The sequence below is a fragment of the Dasypus novemcinctus genome, chromosome X, assembly GCF_030445035.2.
Source record: "Dasypus novemcinctus isolate mDasNov1 chromosome X, mDasNov1.1.hap2, whole genome shotgun sequence".
NCBI lineage: Eukaryota > Metazoa > Chordata > Mammalia > Cingulata > Dasypodidae > Dasypus > Dasypus novemcinctus.
The window spans coordinates 161,514,720-161,527,289 of NC_080704.1; positions in this window are offsets into that span (position 1 = coordinate 161,514,720).

The window sequence follows — 12,570 nt, forward strand, 5'->3', positions numbered from 1 at the left end:
CGCCCTAGTTTCAGCACTCCACAGGACAAAGGTAGCCTACTGGTAGGTAAAGAGCCTACCGGTTCTTTCAGCTTTGTGTTGCATCCCCATGACTTATCACGAAGTCATTCTCAACTCTTTACTGAAGGCCTCCTATCTGCCACTGGGGTTTCAGTGGTAAAGACGATTGAGTGGGGAAGATGGACATTAGGCACAGACAAACTGTGGTAGTGGTTTATAAATGTGCTAAGAGAGCCGCGGATAGCAGGTTCAAGGGGGTCAGGGAATACTGGGGCTCAGGTCTGAAAGATGTGTGGGAGTGAATTCTGAGAAAACGAAAGAGGAGAATGGCCTAGACAGAAGAGCTTAATGGACATGCAAAGGCCCTGTGCTTGGGAGGGAAAGTGGCAAGTTGGAGAAATGAAAAGGAAATTGGTAGAGTATTGAGAGGGAGGAGGGGAGAAGGCAAGGAGGCTGGAGATGTTTGAGCCTTGTAGGCCAAGCTAAGAACTTTACACTTGAGTCTAAGAATAACGGGGGGCCCACTGAAGAATTTTTTTTTGCCAGGGAGACACATAAGATCTGTGTTTTAGAAAAACCTCTTTGGCTATGGCAGGGAATAGATTGGAGGGGCATAAGTGGAAGAGAGTTGGAGGACCAACCAGAGGCTGTTACAGTGGTCCTGGTGAGAGAGGATGGTGGCTTGGAATAGGTGGTGGTGATGAAGATGGAGAATAACAGACGGATTTGGGAAGTATTCTGGTGGTTGGATAAACAGGACTTGATGATGGACAAGATACGTGGCATACAGGGAAGAGAAGTACCCAGGATGATTCGTTCATCCAGTAAAAAAAGATGTTGAGTGGCTATTTTGTGACAAGAAGCTCTGCATTAGGTGCTGAGAATGCAAATAGACATGGTCCCTGCCCTCTAGGAGTTTAAAATCTAAAGAGGGAGTCAGGCATGAAAATAAGCAATCACAAGAGTTATGTAATGTCTTGCATCTCTTATGTCACAGGGACACAAAAAAGGAGCATCTACTCTGATTTGGCGCTCTGAGGGAAATGACTCTTAAACTGAAGTGGTTTTTGTTTGTTGTTTCCCCCCTGCAGATGACTCCCTCGTCTATCTGTTCGTTGTCTGCTTGCTGTGTCTGCTCATTGTCTGCTCGTTGTCTCTGCTCATCTTTCTTTAGGAGACACTGGGAACTGAACCCAGGACCTCCCATGTGGGAGGCGGGTGCCCAATTGCTTAAGCTACACCTGCTCTGTGCTTGTTGTGCCAGCTCATTGTGTCAGGTTGTCTTCTTTAGGAGGCACTGGGAACTGAACCCAGGACCTCCCATGTGGGAGGCGGGCATCCAATTGCTTGAGCCACATCTGCTCCCTGTTAATGTTTTTTTTTAAGGATTTAATTATATTTATTTCTCCCCACCCCCTTGTTTTGCATTTGCTGTGTCTGTTTGTTGTGTACTGATCTTCTTTTTAGGAGGCACTGGGAACCAAACCCAGGACGTTCCATGTGGGAGAGAGGTACCTAATTGCTTGAGCCACCTCCACTCCTGCTTTGTTGTGTCTTTCATTATGTTTTCCTCTTTGTGTTTCTTGTTGCATCAGCTCACTGCACCTGCCCATCATGTCAGCTTGCTGTCATGCTCATCTTCTTTTAGGAGGTACCGGGAACTGAACCCAAGAGCTCCCATGTGGTAGGCAGGAGCTCAATTGCTAGAGCCACATCCTCTTCCCTCCCTGTTTTTTTTTTTTTTAAAGATTTATTACTCCCCCCCTTGCGGCTTGTTCCTTTCTTTGCTGTCTTTTCCCTGTATCCATTCACTGCTTGTTTTTTCTGTATCTGCTTGTCTCCCTTTTTTTGTTGTGTCATCTTGCTGTACCAGCTTTCTGCGGCACATGGGCTGTCAGCTCTCCATGGCACACGGGCCAGCATTGCCTTCACAAGGAAGCACTGGGATGCAAACCCAAGGCCTCCCATATGGTAGATGGGAGCCCAACTGATTGAGACACAGCCGCTTCCCCCTGTTTGTTTTTTAAACTGAGTAGGAATTACTATGTGCAAAGACCCAGAGATTTAAAAACAGCATGGTTGAGGGAACTTCATTTCCATATGGCCAAAATGAAAAATGGCTGGGGTAAGGCAGTAGCTAGCAATGAGGATGGAAAGGGTAAGCAGGGGCCAGATTATGAAAGAATTTATGTGCTACGGGCCCTTCTTTAAGTCTGAAATGAAAGAACATGTGCCAGAAGGGTACCAGTATTTGAAATCATGCATTTAGGGCCACTGGAATGGAACAAAATTAAGTATGAATTGGAAAATACAACTCGCTTTTACCCAGAAGCTCTAAATAACTGGGCTCCTCAAATATCTTATAACTGTATAAAGATCAGAAAATGTTATTTTATTGCTTTTTGACTAAACTGATATTAATTTGAGTGGGCTTAGAAAGTGAAGGATTTTATCTGTCAGCTCTTTTTAAAATTAGCTTTTTTACCTCCTAGTGATGGAAAATTGATAGAAAAGTATCTTAAGGCCAATATTTCAGAATTAGCATCCAAACTCATTTGAACATGAACATTGTATTCACAATGGATGCAGAAACATTTTCCTTTTTGATTTTTTGCTTTAACATCAATTTATATGATTTTGTAGGTTCATATGACTGATATGTTAGAAATCATTCATTTCATTGACAAAAATCTGTGGTAGAGTTTTGATTTAAATTGTGTGCAAGAGATGTAATTAAAACCCCACTGAGGGAAACGGATGTGGGTCAACCAATTGGGCTCCCTTCTACCATATAGGTGGTCTAGGGTTTGATGTCCAGGGCCTCCTGGTGAGGGCAAGCTGGCCCACACAGTGAGCTGGCCCATGCAGAGTGCTGGCCCATGCGGGAATGCAGCCCCACACAGGAGTGCCGCCCTGTGTGGGAATACCGCCCCGCGCAGGAGAGCTGGCCGACATGGAGAGCTGGTGCAGCGAGATGACGCAACAAGTGACACAGAGGAAAGAAAATAAGAAGATATAGCTGAAACAAGGAGATGAGGTGGCACAAGAGAGTAATCGCCTCTCTCCCACTCCGGAAGTTCCCAGGATCTGTCCCTGGAGCTGCCTAATAAGAATATAAGCAGACACACAAGAACACACAGTGAATGGACAGAGAGCAGTCAATGGGGGGAATGGGGCGGGGTGGGGGGGGGGGGGGGAAGAAATAAAATAAATCTTAAAAAAAAGTCCCATTGAGGGAGTGGGTGGAGCTCAGTGGTTGCGCACCTGCTTCCCATGTATGAGATTCTGGGTTCAATCCCCAGTACCTCCCAAAACCAACCAACCAACCAACCAAACAAACAAAAAACACCCATTTACTGCTTCACATCAGGGATTTGTTGCTGTGAGTATTATTATTTGTTGCCAAACTAGGGCCAGGCCAAGTGAGGCACTCGCCTCTGGCACAAAATTTAAGGGGTGCCCAAAAGCGCATTAATGTATCCATGTCTACATAAAATACCATGACTTTAAAATGCTGTTTGACCTAAAGTAAGGGGGAAATGGAAAGGAGAAATGAGTTTATATGGCTACGAGTTTCTAAAAAAGAGTCTGGAGGCTGGCAGAAGGTTTGCCCTCATGCACAACTGAGCAGAGTCAGAGAGACAGATAAAGCAGATACAACCCCCAGATATTGGTTCCTTTGAGGGCTAAAGAGACCCATGGGAGTTATGGTCATGGCCGATGGGGTTAACTACCAGGGCAGATGGCCCCTCTTTGGAAATGGTGTTTATGTGTGATGAATCTGGACTCAGATGGGATCTCCCTTCATAAGACTTTCATGCTAATGTGCTGGAGGTGCAGTTAATGTTGGGGTTTAAGATATATTTAGGGGATTTGAATCTCTGGACTGACAATGTGATAGCCAGATCCTGAGCCTCAACAGACTCCAGCACCTACAATCTGATTTATTGGACTTACCACACTCAGCTAAGATGGAGGTGAAGAAGGACAACCACCACACCATGGAGCCTAGAGTGATTACAACTGAAAATGGGAGGATTGCATCCAGCATCCAGGTGGAATCTGAGCCTCCTCTTGACATAAAGGTGCAATGGACACAACCAATCCAGTGTCCACATAGAAGAGGTGGCATTGGATTGGGAAAAGTGGACATAATGGACAAAGGGTATGGGGAAAGGCAGGAAGAGATGAGAGGTGGAGGCGTCTTCGGGACATGGAGCTGCCCTGGATGATGCTTCAGAGGTAATCACCGGACATTGTAAATCCTCACAGGGCCTACATGATGGAATAGAGGAGAGTATGGGCCATGATGTGAACCAATGTATATGAGGTGCAGAGGTGCCCAAAGATGTACTTACCAAATCCAATGGATGTGTCATGATGATGGGAACGAGTGTTGTTGGGGGGGGGGAGAGGGGGGGTGGGGGGGTGGGGTTGAATGGGACCTCACATATATATTTTTAATGTAATATTATTACAAAGTCAATTAAAAAAAAAAAAGCGCATTAATGAAGATAAATAATATTTTATTGTAGTGACATATATTTAACACAAAACTTCCCATTTTAATCATTTTAAGTGTACCCTTCTGTGCTATTAATTCCATTCACAATGTTGTGCTCCCATGCTATATTTCTAAAAATCAAAGTTCATGTGCCCTAAATCCCATGTTGAACAAAATGTCAACATTTTCAATAAAGACAGGGTCCTTTGCCCTGGGACGTTTCAGTGTACAGCCGCCAGGGCCATCCTTATCCTTGACCACTTTAAAAAGCAGAGGAACAGAGTCCAAGCACTCAGGAGAGTGCTTTAAAACAGAACTGCGTTCCCAAGATCACTGTCCAGGGTAGCCATTTCCAAAACTTTTGCTAAGTCATCTGCCCCAGGGCTTTGCTCATAGGCTCCTGCTATGTGATGATTCTCTGTGAAGAATGCCTGTTCCTGGCTTCTCTCTCCTTGGTTCTCCAGAGCTAAGCCCTCGCCACTTTCCTGATTTCCCCCCTTATCGGATTATCTTGCTCCCAATATCTTGCAGAAACCGTTTTTATTAGAATCGGTAGCACCGAAGCTCTCATTTGCTCTCTCCCTGCAAGTTGCAATCCTCCCTTTACCAGGTGAGAACAAGGAGCAACCTCCGCGGGGTTTCCGCGTCGTGGCTCTCTACTGCCCTCCCCTGGGCAGCAATTGCCAGTGCAATTCCACCACGGATCTTGGAAGTTTATGAGTTTATTTCCCCCTCCCCTTTAGATTCTTTTAATTAAATATACACACACATTTAGGAAATAAACATGGAAGTATTAGGTGTTCAAGGAGCACGATGAATGAAACCTACTCTCAAATGTTTGGAATAAGGTAAGTTGGAATGATATAACAAATGTGGCAGAATGTTAAAAGTTGGGAAAGCTGGATATCCAGATAGGGGGTTTATTGGAGTTGTCTACTGGTTTTGTGTTATTTTGCATCTGTCCTTTAAGTTTGAAATTCTTTCATAATAAAAAGTTTTAAAAATAATGTAAGCGCCTTATAAAAATTACAAGTAACATGGAGGTATTTCAGCTTTCTCTTATCCCTTTATTTTGAATTGCATTTTAAAATTGCATCAGGAATATATTAATCTAGTCTCAGGATGAAACAGCCAAACAATATGAACATATACAGAATAAAACATATACAGACTCCTTTCTCCTTCACTGCCCTGCTCTATTCCCATTCTGCAGGTAACAACTCAGATTTTGGTGTGCATTCCTCAGATGTCTTTCTACAAGTTTACACAAATACTTATGTATGTGAACACACTCACTAAACATAAATGGGATCGTTTTGTAAGGTATTGTTTTGTAGAGTTCGAAAGCAATGCAGAACTCAAACCTAAACAATTTCCTTGTAAAACACACTCACTGAACGTAACTGGGATCTTTTTGTAAGGTATTGTTTTGTAGTGTTCGAAAGCAATGCCCAACTCAAACCTACACAATTTCCTTGTAAAAGGGTCAAAACGTGACCGACTCCTGATCACTCCATTCTCCTCTCCCGAGGCAATGGCTCTCCAGAGTCTGAGTGTGCACCCTTCAAATTCCTTTTCTGTGCTTTTTACACACATTACAGAGCATAGGTTCTGTCCACACCATTAACTAGCTGAGTGACCTTCGGGCACATTCATGTGTCTTTGGGCAAATTCATATGTCTGCCCCTTAGGTTCCTCATCTCTAAAAGGAGAATGATACTAGAACCTTCTGAATAGAGCTGCTGAAAGGATGAAATTGAATAATGCATATATAGCATGTAGCTCAGTACCTGGCACGTAAGAAGTGGTCAAGAAATGTTAGCTATTAATGTTGGTTGAAGTGTCCATCTATAGCAGGGGTTCTTAACCAGGGGTCCACAGAGGTCTGTGGAAAGATTTCAGGGGGTCCATGAGCTTGAATTGAAAATTTAAAAAAGACATTATTCTTGTGGGGACGTGTTGGTGCGGGTGTGATATATTTATTAAATAACACACAGTATAGAGCGGACTTAGTAAAGGTCCATGGTTTTTACCTGACTGGCAAAGGGGTCTGTGGAGCAAAAAACGTTAAGAACCTCATCTATAGAGAGTCTGTGGAGTAGGGAAATTGAGGATGGGGTCTGAAAAGGTAGCAGAAGAGCCCAAGAAAGGCACGTGAGAAACTAGCAATCAAATCCAGCATCCAGTAAACACTTTTTCTTTTTTTTTTTTTTAGTTACGGGAATCAGGGATTAAACTCAGGACCTTGTATGTGGGAAGGCAGTGCTCAACCACTGAGCTCCCCTGAGTTGGTTTTTTCATTTGTTTGCTTATTGTTGTTGTTGTTGTTGTTTTAGGAGGCTGTGGGAACCCAACCCAGACCCTCCCATATGGGAAGCAGGTGCTCAAACGCTTGAGTCACATCCACACCCGGGAACCACTTTTATGAAACTAAAAGTATGGGAGATGTAAGGAGACATATATGGAAATAACTCAAGAACTAGAAGACACAAACAGCATAATCAATAGGATCAATCTTATAGATATACATGGAATTTACACCTCTCCTTTTGGTTCTAATGGGTACATCCACTGCACAAGATTTCACTGTAATAGATTTCCTGTTCTCCCTGCTGCTTCTCACCAATCATGGTATCATGCCATCACAGGGGGTGGGCATGTAACTCAGACTGGGCCAGTCATAGTTTCCCATCTCCCTCTGGCCATAGTTTGTGCTTATGGTTGGGCATGTGACTCAGGGCAGGCCAATCAGAGTCTTTCCTGGGGATTTTTTCAAACAACCAGGAGCAAGGAGTTCCTTTATCACCACTGGAAAGGATTTGAATCCAAAACTGCCTGTGGCATGGCCCCTGCTGGTATGAGTAAGTAGTTTGGGAGAAAAAAAAATTGGCATGAAGAACAACATATAGATGAAAGATGGAGAGCGCTTGCCAAAGAGAGTCACAATTCCAGTTGTTCCTGAGGCCATCTGCAACTCTGTCCTTTCGGTGGTTTGATTATGTGGACCGATATATTCCCTCTTTTCTTAGCCTAGTTGGAATTTTGTTTGTGTCATTTGCAACCACAAGAGTAGTAACTAGTAAGAATTGGTGTAAGAGTGTGTGTGAGTGTGTGTGTATGTGTTCAACAGGATAATACCACAGGGGTCCCTGAGTCATTAATTCAGATCAGTGGGTCAAAGGCAGGCCCAGGATGGCTGGTCTCAGGACAGCAGCTCCCAGCCACACTCTGCAGCACAGGACACACCACTGAGGTCAACATTCTCTAAAAATTCAAATGTCCCCCTGCCGGCAGTTACCAACTTGCCACCTTCTTTAGAGGCTTGGGCATTTCTGGTGAGAAAGCTGTTATCATCTCTCCCCCTCGTGCCCCGGTGGTCAGCCAACAAGGCTTCCCTACCAGCGCAAGCGCGTGTGTGTTTCCACCAGCACATGCTCACGACCCGTGCCCCCATGCATGCCCTCGAGTGTCTTCACAAATCCATGCACACATAGGCACGAGACCTCAGGTGAGAACTGTGGGAAGCACCTGTAGTACAGGAAGCTATGCTTGTTTGTTTTTCAATGTCAATATGAGTGTTAATGTGCTCCACTCATTACCAAGGAAAGGGGGAGAAGCAGGTTTGATCCAGTCGCAGTTTATTCAGAGACCAACATTTGTGAGATTGTAATAAATGCGTTGCTTTCTAGAAGGCCTTGAACATCCTCCAAAGGAGGAGCCAACACAGCTGAGTCCCTTTCCCTGGTCTTTGCCAGTTCTGCCATCTTGTGGGCAAAGAACACAAAATCCAAAGAGACCATGTCCCAAGATGACATGGTTCCATTGGAAAAGAGTTTTAATGATCAGAGACCCGCCCCCTCCCTCCCCCCCCCGCCAAGGAGTGGTGGAGAAGTGGAAAGGAAGCAGGGAGAAAACAGGAGTCACTGATCAAGGAAGACTGAGTACTTTCACTATATATGTATATATTTTTCTGAGGTGCTGGGATCGGAGATTGAGCCCAGGACCTCATATGTGGGAAGCCAGTGCTCAGCCACTGAGCCACATCAGATCCCCTGAGTTGATTTTCTTTGTTTTGCTTGTTGTGTGTGTGTTTTTTAAAAGGAGACACAGGGAACTGAACCCAGGACCTCCCATGTGGGAAGCAGGCTCTCAACTGCTTGAGCCAAATCCGTTCCCCACACTGTACAACCAGTTCAGGCCAGGAGTATTTGCTCACGGGAACACAGCGTCCTTCAGAGGAGCTAGCACTTATCAGAGCTAGTGCGCTCCAGGCATCGCGTTCTCCTAACCGTCCTTTCCGTGGCCAGCTGGGGGGTGGGGGTGTCAGCATTGTGTCAGGATCTTTATTTCCCAGGTGAGCCACCTGAGGCTTGTAGCAGGCCCTCGTGCCCAGACCTTGTAAGTGGTAGAGCCAGGATGTGGTTGGAAAAAGAAAGTTTCCTGAGGAAATTACATACAAAGGATTTTAGGTTATGGATACATAAATTCTGAAGCAAAATGAATCAAAGGAATCATCACGAAGCCACAAACTGCCCTAAGAGAAAGAACACTATCGGCACCATTGGATGGCTCTAGGCACTTCCCCTGAACCTAGATACCTACCTCCCCACTCCTGACCCGAGAATTCCACTAACCTGGCCTTTGTTCGCCTTCCCTTAATTTCAGTCATGTTTTTAGCCCCGAAGTATGTGTCTGTAGTTCTGCTTGATTCTGAAATATATCCAAATGGATAGTTATTTTACGTTTCTTCTGTGCCTTACTTGATTCCCTCAAAATGGCTCGTGAAATCCGTCCGTGTTCTTTTTCTACGTCTGACCAGTATTCTAGCATATGAATGCACAATAATTTACTCATCCGTTCTCCTGTTGATGGGCATTTGGCTTTCCGCTATTACCTGCACCACAGTGGTAAGTGCCCATGCACACGGATTCTGGTGCCTGTGTGAGAGGTTATCTCTAGGGATGAGACATAGAAGAGAATATCTGAGTTGTCAGATGTGAAAATGTTCACCTTTGTCTTGATAATTGAATAGTTTCCCTCAAAGCGGTTGTATTTGTTTATATTCCCACCAGTATATACACGCATTTCCATAGGTCCAAATCCTTGCCATTATGTGGGGTCGTCAGAACTTTAAATTTTGGCCCTTTTAGTGAGTGCTAGATGGTATCTCACTGTGGCTTTCTAAAACTTTTGCCACTTTTTTGTGAGTTTTCAAATTTAGTGTAATTAAGTTGGATCACTGGATGGGGCAAAGGGAGAGCATGGCAGGCAGAGGGAATCGCACAGGAAAGGGTTGAGTCAGGCCAGAGGTTGGCACATTAATGGAAAAGAGAAAAGGCCAGTATTGATGGCCCAAAGGAGCTCACACTTGCCCTAGTTAGCTAACCTCAGCGCCTCACCTGTTGCCTGGCTTGACCTGTGGCAGCTGTCATACACCACCTCCCAAGCCAGTCCTGACCGCTTCTGATCAGACCTCTGATATTGCACCATATGCTATGGCGAAATTGTGTTTTCATCTTAACCAACCTGATTCAAACGTATCTGATGTTTCTGAGTGCTTGACATATGAAAGGTCTTTTCTTGGATACCTTTCCCATTTGGATGAGCTTCCAGTTTATTTCAAAATATCTTTCTTAGCATTCTGTCATTAGTTTACTCTCAACTCCCCTTTGATTATTAAACAACTTTAAAATTGGTTTTTGAAGTGCATGTGGTCTTTCAAATGGAGTTCTGAATGATATGTGAGAATGACTTTTCAGGAATTTATTTTAGAATTAAAAATTACCTTCTATTTCTTTGGTTTGGACAAACAGGGAAAGACCCCGTTAACCCAGCAACTGTGAATTTTGGCTCTTTGTACTTTGGAAGATTAAACTGCTGGTTGAGTGAGTCTAATAGTCTAACTCAAGTTTCAACCATTGGATTGCAATGTATGTATATAACAACATAAACCAACATAAAGGATTTCAATAGTCATGAAGAGAGGTTTGCTGCTGGTACCTTAAGGTGGCTAGATTCTGACATGGTGCCCAATGAACCACACATCTGGGTATTCACATCCTTTTGTAATCACTGCTTACGTTGATAAGGACTGGCCCCTGATTGCTGCTGACCAATAGAATGCTGTGGAAGTGATGCTGGCTGAACTAGCCTTTAAGAGAACTGTCAGTTTCTATTTCCTGTGTCTTGGAATGCTCACTTTTGAGAACCTTGAGCCACCCTGTAAAAAAGTCCAGCTACCCATATGGAGAGACCACAAGGGTAGGCCATGTGCAGGGGAGAGGTCCTGAGACCCCATGGAAAGACAGAGATCCAGCTGTTCCAGTATCCCAGGTCCATTTTCAACAGCCACAAAAAGAATCAAATATCGAGGAATAAATTTAACTAAGGATGTAAAGGACTTTTACACGGAAAACTAAAAAACTTTGCCAAAAGAAATCAAAGAAGAGCTAATAAGTGGAAGCACATTTCATGTCAAGGATTGGAAGACTAAATATTGTTAAGATGTCAGTTCTACCCAAAGCAATTTACAAATTCAATGCAATCCCAGTCAAAATACCAACAATCTTCTTTGCAGAAATGGAAAATCCAATTATCAGATTTACTTGGAAGGGTAAGGGGCCCTGAGTAGCCAGAACATCTAGAAAAAGAAGAACAAAGTTGGAGGACTTACACTTCTTGACTTAAAAACTTTTAACAAAGTTACAGTGGTCAAAACAGCATGGTACTTATTGTGATTCTAGCCGTGGAAGAAATACCATTGTTTTGGAGACAGTGACCCACGGATGTTCTGGGATTAGGGAGAAAAACAGGTGTAATGGCGGGGCATTTTTGGAACTTGGGAATCATCTGAATGACATTACAATGACAGATACAGGCCATTATATATCCGGTCATAACCTACAGAGTCGAATGGGAGAGAGTATAAATTACAATGTAAACTGCAATCCATGCTTAGTGGCAATGCTCCAAAATGTTTTTATTAATTGCAATGAATGTACCACACTGATGAAAGATGTTGCTCATGTGGGAAAATGTGGGTGGTGTAGGGAGCGGGGCATATAGGAATCCCTTATATATTCTCTGTAACATTTATGAAATCTAAGTATCTTTTCAAAAATAAAAAAAGTGAAAAAAACCCCCAGCAAGGATAGATGGTACAGGCACAAGGATAGATATACTGTATAGCCCAATGGAATTGAGTTCAGAAATGGATTCTCACATTTATGACCAATGTATTTTTGACACGCCACTAAGTCCAGTCAATTGGGAAAGTATAACGTCTTTAACAAATGGTGCTGGAGATTTGGATATCCGTGTGCAAAAGAATGAAGGAGGACACTTATCTCACACCATATACAAATTTTAACTCAAGATGGATCAAGGACCTAAATATAAGAAACAGGACTGTAAAACTCCTAGAAGAAAGTATAGGAAAGCATCTTCAACATCTTCCGTTAGGCAATGGTTTCTTAGACTTTATACCCAAAGTACAAGCAACCAAAAAAAAAAAAAAAAGATAAATGGGACCTCATAAAAATTAAAAGACTTTTGTGCATTGAAGGACTTCATCATGAAAGTGAAAAGACAACCTACTCAATGGGAAAAAGTGGAAAACACATGTCCAATAGGTTTTTTTTTCCTGCTGAGATGCATATCACGCACAATTTATTAAATGTGTATATGTGTGTGCTAATATCTTAAGTGAAATTCTGCAGAACATCTGGGTCAAAGTACACTTTGCATTATCAAGGATGAACCAGAGAAGGGAAAACGCATGACAAAGAATGTTTACTTTTAAATAATGACCATTAAGCAACAACATGTAAAAAGTTCTTGAATTCTATCTAGTAATTTTTCTTAAAAGAAACCAAAAGCAGCTAAATTATTCTAGTATTCATTGTTCTAACTCTTATCCAGAAAGGACTACTTTAAGGTTGGCTGCTGCTTCACACACATTACAAATGACTATTTACTACTTTTTCATAGGTAAAACCCCTGACCTTTAAGAAAGCCTTAGGGAAATAAAATACTTAACCCCCTTTCTTCAAATAAGTGGTTTTTGG